This window comes from Nicotiana tabacum, chromosome 1 (assembly GCF_000715075.1).
Source record: "Nicotiana tabacum cultivar K326 chromosome 1, ASM71507v2, whole genome shotgun sequence".
NCBI lineage: Eukaryota > Viridiplantae > Streptophyta > Magnoliopsida > Solanales > Solanaceae > Nicotiana > Nicotiana tabacum.
The window spans coordinates 38,693,072-38,709,951 of NC_134080.1; the positions used below are offsets into that span (position 1 = coordinate 38,693,072).

At 36.2% G+C, this 16,880-nt stretch overlaps 1 long non-coding RNA gene across 4 annotated transcripts; it reads left to right on the top strand.

The window, feature by feature from the left end:
* The first annotated feature begins 5,917 nt into the window (after nt 1-5,917).
* LOC107803825 (uncharacterized) lies at nt 5,918-16,103 on the top strand. Of its 4 annotated transcripts, none has more exons than XR_012707883.1 (4): nt 5,918-7,985; nt 9,336-10,641; nt 12,605-14,207; nt 14,296-16,103. It is a non-coding gene; the product is annotated as an uncharacterized LOC107803825 (long non-coding RNA). The 4 variants fall into 4 exon arrangements; XR_012707880.1 differs by having other exon boundaries at nt 5,919-7,985; nt 12,605-12,826; nt 13,952-16,103; XR_012707882.1 differs by having other exon boundaries at nt 5,920-7,500; nt 7,785-7,985; nt 12,605-16,103.
* Nucleotides 16,104-16,880: the final 777 nt, after the last annotated feature.

Sequence of the window (16,880 nt, forward strand, 5' to 3'; positions counted from 1 at the left end):
GGTTTGGTCGACCAGATTCTTTTACTGTAATGTAGAGTTGGCCCAACGTTAATGTCTTTCCTTTTCATTTATAATCCCTGTTTAATGGTGTTCGAATTGATAGACCCATGACATAAATAGCCTCTCTTAATATAAATATTAATAACTATTTGCAATATTTGTTATTCTATTTTAATTTATGGAAATGAAAACAAAGAAGGGTTGTTGGGAAGGAACGGAAGAATGAATAATTGAAGAGAAAGGTGATTTTATTTATGATAATGAAAGAGTGGGTGGGAAACAGCGGAATCCCAAGTAGGGCTGTATTTTGTCCCGGGCCCGGGCCTTAGTGGGCCTAACGGGCCGGGCCTCGCGGTCCCGGGCTTCGTGGTCCCGGGCTCTGGCGGTCCCGGGCCTGGCGGTCCCGGTCTTCGTGGGCCTAATGGGTGGAACCGGCCCGTGACGGGCCTAAGCCCACATGGTCCTGTGCTTAACGGGCCGGGCTCGTGGGCTTCGCGGGCCTAGCGGGTTTTTTTTTTTTTTTTAAAGACAATTTCTTGTAGTATCATGGCTATATTAATATGTAGTATATATGTATATCTAATTATTAAAGTGCTTGACGAAAAAGAAAATAACAAAACAATAGTAAAACACTAAATTGTCATGCATAAATATCACTTCTTGATATTATATTGTATCTTATGTATATATATTCTCTTATATATTTTCTTTTAGTATATATATTGTATCTTATGTATATATTGTAGCTTATAAATATATTTTCTTGTAGTATATATATTGTATATTATGTATATATTGTAGCATAATATATTTTCTTGTAGTATATTATATTGTATCTTATGTATATATATTCTCTTATATATTTTCTTGTAGTATATATATTGTATATTATGTATATATTGTAGCATAATATATTTTCTTGTAGTATATATATTGTATCTTATGTATATATATTCTCTTATATATTTTCTTGTAGTATATATATTGTATATTATGTATATATTGTAGCTTATAAATATATTTTCTTGTAGTATATATATTGTATATTATGTATATATTGTAGCATAATATATTTGCTTGTAGTATATTATATTGTATCTTATGTATATATATTCTCTTATATATTTGCTTGTAGTATATTATATTGTATCTTATGTATATATATTCTCTTATATATTTTCTTGTAGTATATATATTGTATCTTATGTATATATTGTAGCTTATAAATATATTTTCTTGTAGTATATATATTGTATATTATGTATATATTGTAGCATAATATATTTTCTTGTAGTATATTATATTGTATCTTATGTATATATATTCTCTTATATATTTTCTTGTAGTATATATATTGTATATTATGTATATATTGTAGCATAATATATTTTCTTGTAGTATATTATATTGTATCTTATGTATATATATTCTCTTATATATTTTCTTGTAGTATATATATTGTATCTTATGTATATATTGTATCTTATAAATATATTTTCTTGTAGTATATATATTGTATATTATGTATATATTGTAGCATATAAATAATTCTAAGTATAGACAAAGAAATATTGCGAAAAGAAGCTCATGGGTAGAAGCAATAAATTTTATTACCAAAAAATGACATATCTTTCTTAGTCATCCTTCCCCCAATGGAATGAGCACAACAAGGTACTAATACCACCATTAGAAGGAAAAAACTAAGGAAGATGTGCCAAAATACAAGTTACATATTATTCTATGTATTATCTCTAACAAATCTCATAAATCCTTCAAGGTTCGGAGGAGGTTGCGTTGGTGGTGGTGGAAAAGAAGCTTGTTCATCACCACTTCCGGGCGAAGCCGAATCCTCCGTAAGTTCCGCTATCATTTCTTCATAAGCTTCATCTATCGCCGGTTGTGCTTCTGCAATTCCAAAGTTTCTTCTTTCCGAGCGGATCCAATCTCTAAACAATACTGATTTTTCCAAGCTATCCCTCATAGACGCTCTATGATCACCTATTTGCAGTCTTGCTTGACTGAAAGCGCTCTCTGATGCAACAGTTGAAGCTTGAATTGATAAAATATCCCGAGCCATCCTTGCAAGAACAGGAAAATGTTTTTCCCTTGCCTTCCACCATTCCAAAAGATCAAAAGAGCCGTCTGGATTCTCCTTTTCAAGTCCCTGAGACAAATAAACTTGAAGCTCATTTAGATGTGAAGTTTCATCATAATTTTCACCTTGAGACCCCTGAACTCCGTCCAAGATTTAAGAGCTTTTAAGCCCGCAACTCTTTTAGAGGATTGTGAGCTAGACGAAGTAGGGGTTGGAATAGTTGGCCTAGCATGCTCTAAGGCAAGTTGATAAGCATTATAAACTGTTTGAGCGTTAATCTTAATTGAAGCTTTTGCATCTGCAAGTGTCGCAATTTCCTCATTTGAAAGATCTAAAGCCTTATAAATATTTGAATACCAAAAATGAGGACCTCCCAATTTCATTGTAGGATTTAGCATTGCAGCAAGACCATAAATAGGAGGGATAGGAAAAAATATTTTTTAAACTTTTGTTTCATTTCATTTATAGCAAGTTCATAAATATCCCCACCCTCACTAAATTCAACAAACAAATCAGATAGTGCTGCAATATAAACTAAACAGTTTGAAATAGTAGGATAATATTGCCCAGAAAATGCATTTGTTGCAATTTGAAAATGTTCTAAAAAATCTAAAAGAATTTTAACATTAGTCCAATCTTGAGTGGTAAGCATTTCATCATCATCTTCACCACCTACCCGAGAATTAAACGTTGCATTAATTGGGTTTCTATATTCATATGCTACTACTAAACTTTCGTACATACAATTCCATCTAGTCGGGCAAGGTTTAGGAACCTTTCTTTCTCTAAGGCCATATTCATCACATTTTTTAAAATACTCTCTAAGTCTACTTCTACGGTTTGAATAAAAAAGCCAATTAAGAGCCATTCTAACCTTTTCAATTTCTATGTTTAATATTCGCATACCATCACCGACAATTAAATGATAAATATGACAAATACATCTAACATGGAAAATATTAGTAAATGCAGGATTTAGTGTTGTTGTAAGCATGCCTATAGCACTGGTGTTACTAGAAGCATTATCCATTGAAATTGCCATTATTTTATCGCTAAAGCAAAAATATCTACAAATATCTGCAACAGTGTTAGCTATAAATTTACCTGTGTGACGCGAATTAATTATTCTATATGCAATTATGCGTTTTTGCATTATCCATTCTTCATCTATCCAATGACTTGTAACAGTTAGGTAATCACAATCATTACCACTTCTACCAATATCAGTAGTAATAGAAATCCGATTAGGTATATGAGTAAATAAATAACGCAAATATTGTTCATATTCATGTTTGAATTTATAAATATCACTCTTAACTGTTGCGCGAGGCCAACCTTTATAAGTAGGATTAAACACTCTTCTAATATAATGAACCCAATTGAATTCCAAACTAATGATGTTTCTAAGCGTTTAGCAGGTTCTCTATTAAAAGTAGGAGTTTCTACAGGTGGGTCGACCGGTGCATCACTTGGGTTATTAAGAGGACTAGTAGGTGTATCATCTAAATCCGGTGCTTGAGTTTCATCATCATCCTCATTTTCCTCATTATTTTCTAAGATGGTTTCATTAGGATAAAGAGCATTCATAATTTCATCATCTAATCTATCACCTGGTGCAACATTATGATAAAATTCACTATCGGTAAATTGAAAACAAGGGTGATCACTATCAAGAATTACGGAAGGAGGAGGACGTCTAGGTTGGCGACTACTTTCAACTTGCTTATCTTTTCTAGGTCGGGGAGCCGGGGGAAGGGTAGTTGGTTGGCCACTACTTTCACCGGTTTTATCTTTTCCTTTACCAAACATTTTTTTCAAAGTAAATGCCATATTAATTATAATTATGCAAACTAAACCACACAAAAATATATTATAAAAACGTAAGAGTTGAAACGAGTTTACCGGATTGCCGAACAACTTCTTGAAAATTGAAAATCGTTGAACACTTGAAAACTTCAATTCAACAACTTCACAATTTTTCACGAAATTTCAACAATAAATTAAGTAATTGTAGTAGAGAGATTGAGAGAGATTGAGAGATATTGAGAGATATTGATGAATTGGTGAATAAAAATGAAAGAATGAGGGGGTATTTATAGTTGAGAAATGGGGAAAAGTGTAATTATATAAAGTTTGGGGTTAAAATAAAGTTTGGGGGCCAAATGGCCATTTTTTTAACTTAAAAAACGGTCATATTTTCAGCCCAAACGGCTAGATTTTAAATATGGCCGTTTGATTTTTTTTTTTTTTTTTTTTTTTTTAAAATAGCCGTTGGGCCCGCCAGGCCCGCCAGGACCGGCCCAGGCCCGCCTGCCGGTCCCGGGCCAAACGGTCCCGGGCTCGTGGGCTCAACCATGGAGACCAGCCCGTGACGGGCTCAGAGGCCCACCAAGACCGGCCCACCCAGGACCGGCCCACCAGGCCCACCAGGCCCGTTAGGACCGCGGGCCCGGTCCGGTCCGGTTCAGGCCCGGCCCACCGAGCAGCATTAATCCCAAGAGACCTTATCAACACTTTAGCTGAGCTTCCTATCCTTTCTACTCTATGCCCTCTTTTGCTTTTCCTTTCCTTTCCTTTTTCTTCTTTTTTCCTAAACAAAATTCAATTTTACAACTAAATTGAAACTTTTGCCCTATCAGAAATTTATAATATGATTCAGACAAAGATTTAATACTCTAATTTCTGTCCTACAACTTTAACTAGTATTTGTACATTCAGCTTCAATGTAAACTTATATTTTGAAGAGTTAAGACAAGGGAAGGATCTTCCATTTTTGATAATTATACTAGTTTTATTAAAGTGAACCTCTTGTTTTATTACAACATAAATTATTTTCTGATATCATACTACTTGACTTATATGCACAGTATACTTAATGAAAAGCATTATTGAAAAAAGTGACATTATATTAGATCATCATATTATATCATCAAAGCTTGAATAAACTTTGCTTTGTAAAGAGAGTTTTAAACAAAATTTTATGTAATAAAAATATAATTTTGTTAAATAAATGTCAAAGTAATATAATGCCTAATTTGTGTTGTTATTTTTTATTTGTCATGCATTCGTCAATACTTCTACTTCGTGATGTATAAATAAAAATTCAAATATTGCTTGATAGAATTTCGATCCAATTACATTGAATCCAAAGAATATAACAATCATTGTAATTTGAAAGAGAATAGAAAACACAAATAAATATCTTTAAAAAATTTATTTGAGCACTTAATTATTTTTGTTTCAATCAAACCCATATATTTTTATTTTAGTATAATGCAATTCCATCGGCCAACGTTTTTATAAAAGAAATTACATTTCAAATAATTCAATTTTCCGTCGTTGTAATTAGTTAGAGATTTTGTACATAAAAATTGAAAGATTATTTCTTGTCCCAATCCCAACTACAAACCTTTTGTTTTAAAGAGGGTGTATTATTTACTCAAACATAGGTGAAAAACCAAAATGAAGGAGAATTAAAAGTGATTTTACTAGAGAATTAAATAAAACTATCTTTTGTCCTTTCATATTCCTATTCCTAAGGAAAAAAAAGTGAAATAAGTCCCATTCCCATGTTATAACCTTTATTTCCTACTTTCCAATTCCTAGCATAGGAAGGTAAATCCAGAAATGGAAAAAAAATAAAAGTAATTTGTCCCAATTCAACTCAAAAAAAGGAGAGAAAATTGCACGCGCCGATACATGCGAATGTGCCCCAAAACCAACCTGTCCACTACTGCCACGTCATTCCCACATTTGATTTATTTTCCTTTTTTCTTTTTTCTTTTTTCAAGACCGCCTTTGATTCCTTTATAACCCCTCCCCTTCCCCATTCCAATTCCATGAACAAAGCTTTCTTCTCTTCTTTCCATTTGATCTGTTTCTCTGTATCTATTTATAGCAATAGAAATTCTTCTCCTTTTTTTCTCACAGATTTGTTCGTATTCTCTTTAGATTTGTCTTCTTTTGCAATTTCTCAGATCTAAGTTTTTTCCGATTGTAACTAGTTTTTCCGATGGCCGGGGTTGCCGTTCTTCAACCACAAGATGTCCTTAAACAGCGTTTAAGTTATCGTCATAGCTATGTACAGCCTATGAGATCTCGACGTAATTCCAATTCTAACCCTTTACCAAACCCTAACCCTAACCCTAACCCTAAGAATAACAACCGAAGAAAGCGAAGTCCACAAAAGAATGGATCGGCTAACCTATCGAGTTCTCCTCCTGCTAAAAACCGCCCTATGGTGATGGGCGAGGTGAAGATTCTGAAACGTGGTGAAGCGTTGACCAAGCCGGTGCCTTTGAAGGACGATAACAGAAAGGTGAGTGGTGGAGTAGTTGAAGATTTGGTGTTGTCGACTACAGATCGGCTTGGTCCAGAGCCGAATATGGTGCCGAAGCAGATAAGGATCGGTGATTTTTATGCTGGATCGGCTTTTGTAACTTCACCGCCTCCGAGCTCTTTGCCTGTGCCGGCTTTCTTCAACAAGAAGAAAAGTGAGAGTACCAACGATGCTACTAGTGACTTGAGGCGTCTTCTCAGGCTCGATCTGTCATGAACGGTGGGAGTAGTTGAACAATAAAACTTGAGCTTTGTTTGTTGCAGTTATGGTGATGATCCTGGGATGGTAAAGTGATGGTGGTGTTGATGGTGATGGGGGTTTAAGTCTTTGAATAAGAAGTTTGTGTTTTGCTCCCGGCTCGCGAAAACTTCCCTTATTTTTTCAAGGGGAAGGACGAGTTGGCAAAGCAATTTGTCAAATTTCCTTGTTTAAGTTCCTTTATTGTACCTTCCGTTATAGCAGAAAAGTAGATCTAGCTTAGGTTGCTGTTTTGGGTTGATTTAGAATATACTAGTAACTTGTATAGTCTGGTCAGAAGTTTGAGTCTTTCGTTTAAGCCTTTGTTGTTCTTATTTTAGGGTCAGTAGGTCTAATTTCAGTAGGGTAGTGGCTTAGAGCAATTAAAAGCTCTGTAATACCCTTCTGTATCTTATGTTGTGTCTCTTTGTTTTTATTTATGTCTTTATCTTTATAGTTTATGTTTCATGAAGCAGTAATGAGAAATTTTATATTTTTTGTGTCACACACTTTTGCTTGGTTTCGAAATTTGCTCTAATTCTGAGTAATTCTTATGGCTGGGAATTGAAGACTTTCTGTTTATTTTTTATTTGTTTCTTTTTTTCTGTAAGTTAGGGGACCTTGGCGATTGTTTATATTTTCACGGTAGTCGTTGTGTAACAAATAACTGCGCTCAGTCAATTTTGCGTGCTTAATGAAATTGATTGTGTTTTTGAGTGTGTTTCTTGTTTCATCTCCATCCAGAGTAACAAGGTAGAACATCACTATCTAGATGGTTAATAGGTAGTGTCTCCATTGAGTTCTGCTCATCTCTTACTCCATTTCATGGGTAACCTACTTCAAGCTTCAAGTATTTTTAGTTATATTGTTAAATTTGCTTTAGTTCTCTTGGTTTGAGTTTTGCAAACTACTTTCAGATACACTGTTGCATTGAACATATGTTTCTCCTTACATTGAAAAGTACACTTTATGGCACTTTACTTGATCAAAAAACAAAGAACAGTTCTTTATCTCATTGCTATCCCCCATGAACCTCTGAACCTTACCCCCCAAATAAACTTCTGTGTCACCAGTCCACACATTGCTTTCCTCATGCATTCTTCATGATAGCAGATAATGCTGGGATGTGTGGTAGCCAAGGGTTGGCCTACATTTGCGGGGCAAAAGGAGTCTAGAACAATCATATATTATACTGCTGTTCTGGTTTTCGAGAGAAATAGATGGATAGAATGAAGAGCAGAGCTCTAATGGGCAAAAGGAAGGGTCTAAGAAAAGCAAAGGGAAAAACTATCATGGCTGCATGACTTCCCCCAGGTAATTTCCTCAAGTGTCACCACCTCAACCCCTTTTGGTTATACCTCTTCCACTTTGAGTTTTTGGCTTAAACTTGAATATAATATTCAATGTGATTTTGTGTCTTGACTTGTTCTTTAGTTAGTATTTCTGATTGTATTGAATTTTGCTCAGTTACTTCCTTTTGAATCTGCTTTTATTTGGAATTAGGGTTTTATCAACTGTATGCTTCCGTATTATCTGTATAAGTAAGGTTTACCGACAGCACGCTTCTGTATTATCAGAATCTGAGCATTGAGACATCCTTGCCCCGACCCCCCAAAACCCTCTCTCCTAACCATAATTTAAAAGGAAAGATAGAAAACATAAAAGACTGATCAGAATATATTTTGACTTTCTGTCTTAAGAGCTGTACGGACGAGCATTGCAGGTCACTTCTTGTCTTTGATGTGATTGGATGCTCACGATGCCCTTGACGAAAGGCAAAAATCTTTCTTCTATGAATGCAGCATTTCTGGTGCTTTATGACGCTATTGTATCCTTCCGATTCTGTTTTACACTGTTTGGTTACTGTATTGATTGTCTGTATCCGATGTGCAGTTCGGTGCATCTTGATTGTGTTTTAGGCCCGTTAGATGCTGCTGCAAAATTGTGAATTTGTATTACGTTTTCAGAATTATTGACTTCCCAATTGTGTCTGATGTAAGGATTGTTCTACATTATAATTATTATCTTATATGTCATTGAGTGCTTTTGATGAAAGTTTACGAGCCTCCCAGAAAGCAAACATTATTTTTCTTAGCAATTAATTACCATATGCCCACAATATATAAGAATTATACGAAGGATAATACATGTCTTAGCTGAACAAAAATATCAAAACATAGGACATTCTATCTGACAGGACAAAAATTAAAATAAGATCCTACCGTAAAACATGGTTCATTTGTGAGCCCTTCCGAATGATATACTTTTAAAGAGTCAGGATAAGACATACCACTGAAACGGACGTCGGGTACAGCATTTATTTATGGTGCTATGTGATGCTATTGTATCCTTCTGCTTCTGTATTACGCTGTTTTGTCATTGTATCGATTGTCTGTATCTGACATGCGATTCTGTGAGTCTTGTTTGTGTTTTAGGCCAATTAAATGCTGCTGCTAAAATGTGAATTTGTTTGACGTCATACAAATTAATGGCCTTCCAACCGTGTTTCTGATGTTAGGATCGTTCTACATTTTAATTGTTATCTTTGAGGTCATTGAATGCTTATGATGATTGTTTCTTACCCTTGAACAGAAAGCAAAGATCTTTTTTTTTTCCCCGTTGGAAAGCAGAATTGTGGCTCAGTGCATGATGTTTGTATTTCAGGACAAAAATACTTTCTGTTAGATGGCGAGTGATTGTAGGTTGAGGCTATGTATATCATCTGTTGGATGGCAATGCATTTAATGCGGATTTGAGAGATTTGGGAATGGATTCAGGAGGAATAGAATATGGATTAATATATCATGTGGTAACAGAAGGAAACATGTTCAACATGAGGATTTGGAATGTGGAATTGCTGTCCCCCCAAAATTTATGTTGCTTATGTAGTTGGTCTCTTCATAGTTTCCATCTTCAAGCATTGGAAGGTAAATCCAGAAATAGAAGATAAGGTATTTATTTGTCCGATTCCATTCAGAAGTTTGGGTCTTTCGTTTAAGCCTTTGTTGTTCTTATTTTAGGGTCAGTAGGTCTAATTTCAGTAGGGTAGTGGCTTAGAGCCATTAAAAGCGCTGTAATACCCTTATGTATCTTATGTTGTCTCTTTGGTTTTATTTTTATCTTCATAGTTTATGTTTCATGAAGCAGTAATGAGAAAGTTTATATTTTTAGTGTCACACAGTTTTTGCTTGGTTTCAAAATCTGCTCTATTCTGAGTAATTCTTATGGCTGGGAATTGAAGACTTTCTGTTTATTTTTTGTTTCTTTCTCTTTTTCTGTAAGATGGGACCTTGGCGATTGTTCAGTCGTTGTGTAACAAATAACTGCGCCCTGTCAATTTTGCGTGCTTAATTAAGCTGATTGTGCTTTTGAGTGTATTTCATGTTTCATCTCCATCCAGAGTAACAAGGTAGAACAGCACTATCTAGATGGTCAATAGGTAGTGTCTCCATTGATTTCTGCTCATCTCTTACTCTCCAGTGTCTCCATTTCTGCTTTAGTTCTCGGTGTAGTTTGCCAGGTTCTCTTGGTTTGTAGTTTTGCAAAGTACTTTCAGAAACACTGTTGCATTGAACATATGTTTCTCCTTATATTGAAAAGTACACTTTATCGCACTTTATTTGATCAAAAACGACGAACAGTTCTTTATCTCATTGGTTTCCCCCATGAACCTCTGAACGTTACCACCCAAATATACTTCCGTGTCACCAGTCCACACATTGCTTTCCTCATGCATTCTTCATGATAGCAGATAATGCTGGGATGTGTCGTAGCCGAGGGTTGGCCTACATTTGCGGGGCAAAAGGAGTCTAGAACTATCAGATATTATACTGCTGTTCTGGTTTTCGAGAGAATACATATACATGGATAGAATGAAGAGTAGAGCTCTAATGGGCAAAAGGAAGGGTCTAAGAAAAGCAAAGGGAACAAAAGAAGGGAAAAACTATCATGGCTGCATGACTTCCCCCGGGTAATTTCCTCAAGTGTCAGCAAGTGTTAGCACCTCGACCCCTTTTGGTTATAGCTCTTCCACTTTGAGTTTTTGACTTATAAGCCCATTTGGCCAAGCTGCAAAAATCAGCTTATTTTGAGAAGTGCTTTTCTTCAAAAGTATTTTTGGTGAGAAACAGTTTCTGTTTTGCTAATTAGTTTGAAAAGCACTTCTGAGCAGCAATTAGTGTATCAATTAGTGTATGACCAAGCTTTAAAAAATTGCTTCTAAGTATATTTTTTTCAAAAGTGCTTCTCAAAAAAGTGCTTTTGAAGAGAAGCTACTTTTTTCTGCTTTCTCCATAACTGCTTCTGCTTCTCCTCAAAAGCACTTTTTTTCCTCCCAAAAGCTTGGCCAAACACCTCAATTTTTGGCCAAAAGTGCTTTTGGCAATAAAAAAGCACTTTGGGCAAAAAGAAGTTTGGCGAAACAGGCTATTAAACTTGAATATATTATTCTATGTGATTTTGTGTCTTGACTTGTTCTTTAGTTATGCTTTCCTGAGCCGAGGGTCTATTGGAAACAACCTCTCTATCCTCACAGGGTAGGGGTAAGGTGTGCGTAGACACTACTCTCTCCAGACCCCACGGTGTGGGATAATACCCATTGTTGTTGTACTTGTTCTTTAGTTAGTATTTCTGATTGTATTGAATTTTGCTCAGTTAATTCCTTTTGAATCTGCTTTTATTTGGAATTAGGGTTTTGTCAACTGTATGCTTCCGTATTATCTGTATAAGTAGGGTTTACCAACAGCATGCTTCTGTATTATCAGAATCTGAGCATCGAGACATCCTTGCCCTGACCCCCCAAAACCCTCTCTCCTAACCATAAGTTAAAAGGAAGATAGAAAACATAAAAGACTGATCAGTTCCTTCCTTCTGAAGGTTGACTTGCATGATTGGCTAATATGATGAGAATATATTTCCATTGTGGATGGTTATATAAATTAAGACGAGCTCGTATGATTTATGACTTTCTGTCTTAAGAGCTGTACGTACGAGCATTGCAGGTCAGTTCTCGTCTTTGATGTGATTGGATGCTCACGTTGCCCTTGACGAAAGGCAAAAATCTTTCTAGTATGAATGCAGCATTTCTGGTGCTTTATGACGCTATTGTATCCTTCTGCTTCTGTTTTACACTGTTTGGTTATTGTATTGATTGTCTGTATCCGATGTGAAATTCGGTGCATCTTGTTTATGTTTTAGGCCCGTTAGATGCTGCTGCAAAATTGTGAATTTGTATTACGTTTCAAGAATTATTGACTTCCCAACTGTGTCGCCTGATGTAAGGATTGTTCTACATTATAATTATTATATTATATGTCATTGAGTGCTTTTGATGATGAGCCTTCCAGAAAGCAAACATTATTTTTCTTAGCAATTAACTACCATATGCCCACAATATATAAGAATTATACGAAGGATAATACATGTCTTAGCTGAACAAAAATATCAAAACATAGGACATTCTATCTGACAGGACAAAAATTAAAATAAGATCCTACCGTAAAACATGGTTCAGTTGTGAGCCCTTCCGAATGATATACTTTTAAAGAGTCAGGATAAGACATACCGCTGAAACGGACGTCAGATACAGCATTTATTTATGGTGCTTTGTGATGCTATTGTATCCTTCTGCTTCTGTATTAGATTGTTTTGTCATTGTATCGATTGTCTGTATCTGACATGCGATTCTGTGCGTCTTGTTTGTGTTTTAGGCCAATTAGATGCTGCTGCTAAAATGTGAATTTGTTTGTCGTCATACAAATTAATGACCTTCCAACTGTATTTCTGATGTTAGGATCGTTCTACATTCTAACTGTTACCTTGAGGTCATTGAATGCATATGATGAATGTTTCTTACCCTTGAACAGAAGGCAAGATATATTTTTTTTCCGTTGGAAAGCAGAATTGTGCCTCAATGCATGATGTTTGTCTTCCAGGACAAACATACTTTCTGTTAGATGGCGAGTGACTGTAGATTGAGGCTATGTTTAGTGCGGATTTGAGAGATTTGGGAATGGATTCAGGAGGAATAGAATATGGATTAATATATCATGTGTTAACAGAAGGAAACATGTGGAACATGGAATTGCCGTCCCCCCCAAATTTATGTTGCTTATGTAGTTGGTCTCTTCATAGTTTCCATCTTCAAGCATTGGAAGGTAAATCCAGAAATAGAAGAGAAGGTATTTATTTGTCCGATTCCATTCAAAGGAGGAGGGGTATCACGCGCCAGTCTGCGGAGAGATTGCTCCAGTCTGGGGAAAGAAGAAAGGGCGTCCGAGGCAGTAATAATGTGATGTTAGGTCGGGATTCTCTTTACTCTCACTTAATGCGAGTTTACAGAATCCCAAACTATCCTGTATCTGCTGCTTAATTTCCTTTCTGCTTTTGACACTATTATTTCTTTGTAAACCCTATATATCCTCCACTCTTTCAGATCTGTGACCATATGCTAGCTATAGATTAATCTTCTTTGTTCTGTTTGTTGTTTCTGCTATCTAACTATCGAAGGGTCTGGCGAGCTTTTTTTATGGGAATTGAATCGTAATCCTAAGAGCTATCAAAGGCAGCAAAGTCGAGTGGAGGATGGTAGTGGGTTGGCTAACTTGTTCTGTTCTGTCTCGCTATAGGGAAGGTCAAGATTTTGAAGTGGGATGAACGAAGAGAAAATGGTTAGTGATGTAGGCACCGAAGATTTGATGTTATCAACTACATATCAGTTTTGCCTGGAGATGCCTGATAGCACATCGGGGATGGGATCAGTTCCCCGGATCGGTGCTCCTTTAGCCAGTTATCCCCATATTAGGCTCATTTAGCGAAGTGTGCTAAAAGGTCTTTTTGCCCCTTAAGACGAAGATGACTTTTTATTCTCCAGTTCTTTCGTTGCCTTTTCCTTTCCTCATGTGAATCTTACTCATGGACACATTAGTGAACGTCTCCTCCCACCTCATATGTCTGCCAATTGGTTGTTTCTTCTGAAACCAAGTGTGAGCTCATCTCTTTCCTTGAATAGTTTCTATGAAGTGTTTTTCTTCTAGATAATTTGGTCTTCATCGTTTTTGATAGTTCTTGCCACTCTCAAATTATTTTCTGCAATTTGTATCTGATATTTTTAATCTTTGTTATCCTTTGCTTACTCGCTTCTTCTTTCATTTTGTTGATTTTGCATATTATGTTGTCGGTGATCCTTTTTCTTCTTTCTGGGTTCTAAATTGCGCCTACACTTTGTGAAATTGCTCATGTTTGCCCTGAGTTAGACTTGTGGTCCATTCATACCTTCGCAGCTGGCAAGTTATCTCGTATTTGCTGTTGCTATTAACGGAGCTCCAACATGAGATGGGTGGAATCCACAGGTCCAAATTCTTCGAAATGAAGTTCCAAATTTACCTCTCCACTTCGAGTATGGGTTATATTACTCTCGGGTTGGAGGAGCAACTTTAGGGGTCATGGACAAAAATGAGACTATTCCTAATGGTAGCAGTAATATTAGACCAAAGTGGAACGGAGCGCAAAGTTCCGAAATGTTGGATAGTACATGGGGTAAGTTTTGGCCATTTTCCTTTTGAAATCGATGGTGCCTTTTGCTTTTATCTTTAATGCATTGCGTTATTGGTGCTACTTTTGCCAGCTGTTTCTTGTCGCAGCGTCTTTTTTAAATTAAAGCCTTCATTGGTAGCAGATGGAGCTGATCTGGTTCATCAGATATAGGATAAGCATTGCAATCTACTTACTGCTAGTCTGGTTCTTCAGATGCAGGATAAGCATTGCAATCTACTTATATCCCATCGTTTTCTAATATAGTCTAAAAGGATTATAATCTTACAATGTGTGATTCAGACAGAGTGCTTATATTACAGGATCATCTACATTTGGCGTAGTTGGACATGGTGGTCACTTGTGGTGGTCTTCCCTAGAGGTCATGAAAGTTTCCGTTTGTGCTGTGTGCGATGAGGGAATGAGTGGCTTTCAATCTGGCAGTGCTAAGACCATCTTTTTGGTGATATTTGTTTTTCTTGTATAACTTTCTGTATACACCTAGTCATCTACCGATACTGCAAATTGCTGAGGAGCATAAGATCGTCCAAGATTTGGCAAATTGGGGATATGGAGCTCAACTGGTCCTTGCTTGCATCGTTTGGATGTATCGTATGTTGGTAAAGATAATCTTGGAGGTGAGCGTATTGATATGGCTATTAGTCTCTGGTAGTAATATCCTTACAACAGAACTGGATGCATAAGCAGAAGCATGTGGAACTGATCTTCAATATTTGCTGAGGTTCTGGTATGCTCATTCTGAGACTTCGTCGCCAAGAACATTCCCTATTTCAGCAAGTTTGAGCTTCGAGAGGCACAGTGATCCCTCTATCTTACCTAGTTGCATGTATTGATACACTGTCATTAGTATATTGTGCGTTCCGAAATACTTGTTTGTTGTTGATTAGAGTAAATTGCAGGCTGTACATAGCTTCTATCTGAACTGAACTTCTAAGGACCTCATGTCTCCTAAGGAGTCCCAATCCAGTGCAGATCTGTTCTTGGACTACTTTCTTCGTGCTCTATGTGAAGCTTTTTGTCCACCTTTAGAATCGTCATGCATCATTATGTCCTTTCGTATTCCCTTTGTGTGCTTACGCTTCTTTTGGGAGGAAATGTCATTCGACGTATTGACTTTGTTGTAAGTCTGGAGTGAATGAACAGTTCTGAATGAATTCGCTTTGGTGTAGAGTTGGAGTTCATGAACAGGATTTTGGTACATTGACGTTGATGTATGTCAGGATCTCTTATCCTTTTTCACTGCAGTTGCAGGTGTTAGTCTTGTGGTTGGTTTTAATTTTATGAAACTTCCACCTGAAACAGGCAATATTCTTCTTTCATACGTCTGAGGTAACTCGCATTTGGTTATGGATCTTTTGACTGTATTTGTGGTCATTAAGCATTATTCATATGGGTAAATTGAGGACTACAACTTTACTTGGGGGCTATATTTGATATTCTTTAGTAGTATCCGCGCAGCGCGCGGGTACTAATACTAGTGCTTCATTTTGACCTACTTACTCTCTTTTTGGCTTTGGGTGAGTAGGTAGGTCATCCATTGTTGACATTGTCATTTTCTGAATGTGGTTGCGGACAATACAGGTTTCGAGTGCTAAAAAATAGACTGATCGTTCGGCAATGCATTGTTGCTGTATTCCTTTATCTCCTGTCACTATCCAGGTTTCTGGCCAGTTGCTATGGGTGCTGCTGTCTAATGTTTGCTATGGACCTATGGTGGTGTGTAGGAAATGCTGTATTTTGGTCCTCAGTTACACCAAGATTGGTTGTATAAAAGAGGGAAAGAAATATTTGGCAGGTGGAATGTAGGTATTGGCGTAAACCAAATGTCACACTTATGCTTCCGATTCCATTTGAAACCAGTACCACTACTTTCAAGGCAAATTAAGTGTTCTCTAAATAACAGTTATGCCACACTTCAACTTCAACCCCAACCCCAACTAGTTGGTATGTCTCGTCTCACTGGAGATTGGATTTATTCGAAATAAAGGCGTCCGCGAATAAATATCATCAATAGTCCTGATACTGCTGCATTTGTAAGAGAAAAAAATAATCTTCACAAAAATTTCCACTTTATAAGAGATAATAGAAGTTCTGATCTTGCATTGAACAAATTCTCGTAAATAACACCATAAATCTGCTGGAAACCCAGTGCAGCTAGTGGAGCCTATTTATGTGCAGGCAAGAATTGTTAAAATTTTGACAAAAAGGCCCAACGGATTTTCCATTTTAGCGTTGTAAACACCACAGGAACTTTCTACAAATGCGTTGTAAAACATCAACGTTAAATATCATACGAAGCATAATTCATATTTTCTCTCTACATATAATTAATAAAAGCCTAGAAATTAAAGCAGCTTTTGAATTAGAATTGAAGATGTACCTAAAAAAATTCAAGTTTGTTATGGGAAGTAAGGTGTGGAAAATGAGGGGTATTTTGGAAAGTTAGTTGGTGGAATAACTTGAAATTAACAATTAGTTTCTAAAAGTTGACTAACATAAATAATGTATGATTCTAAAATTAGTAACAACATGAGTGGAGTTTGGTATAAGGTTTAAATTTTGATGTACATTTAAATAATAGGAGTAGAGGTTTTTATGATCAAGATTCAATTATGGTCTCCACTTGGGCATCTACTCCATAGAAAAATTCCTAATCTC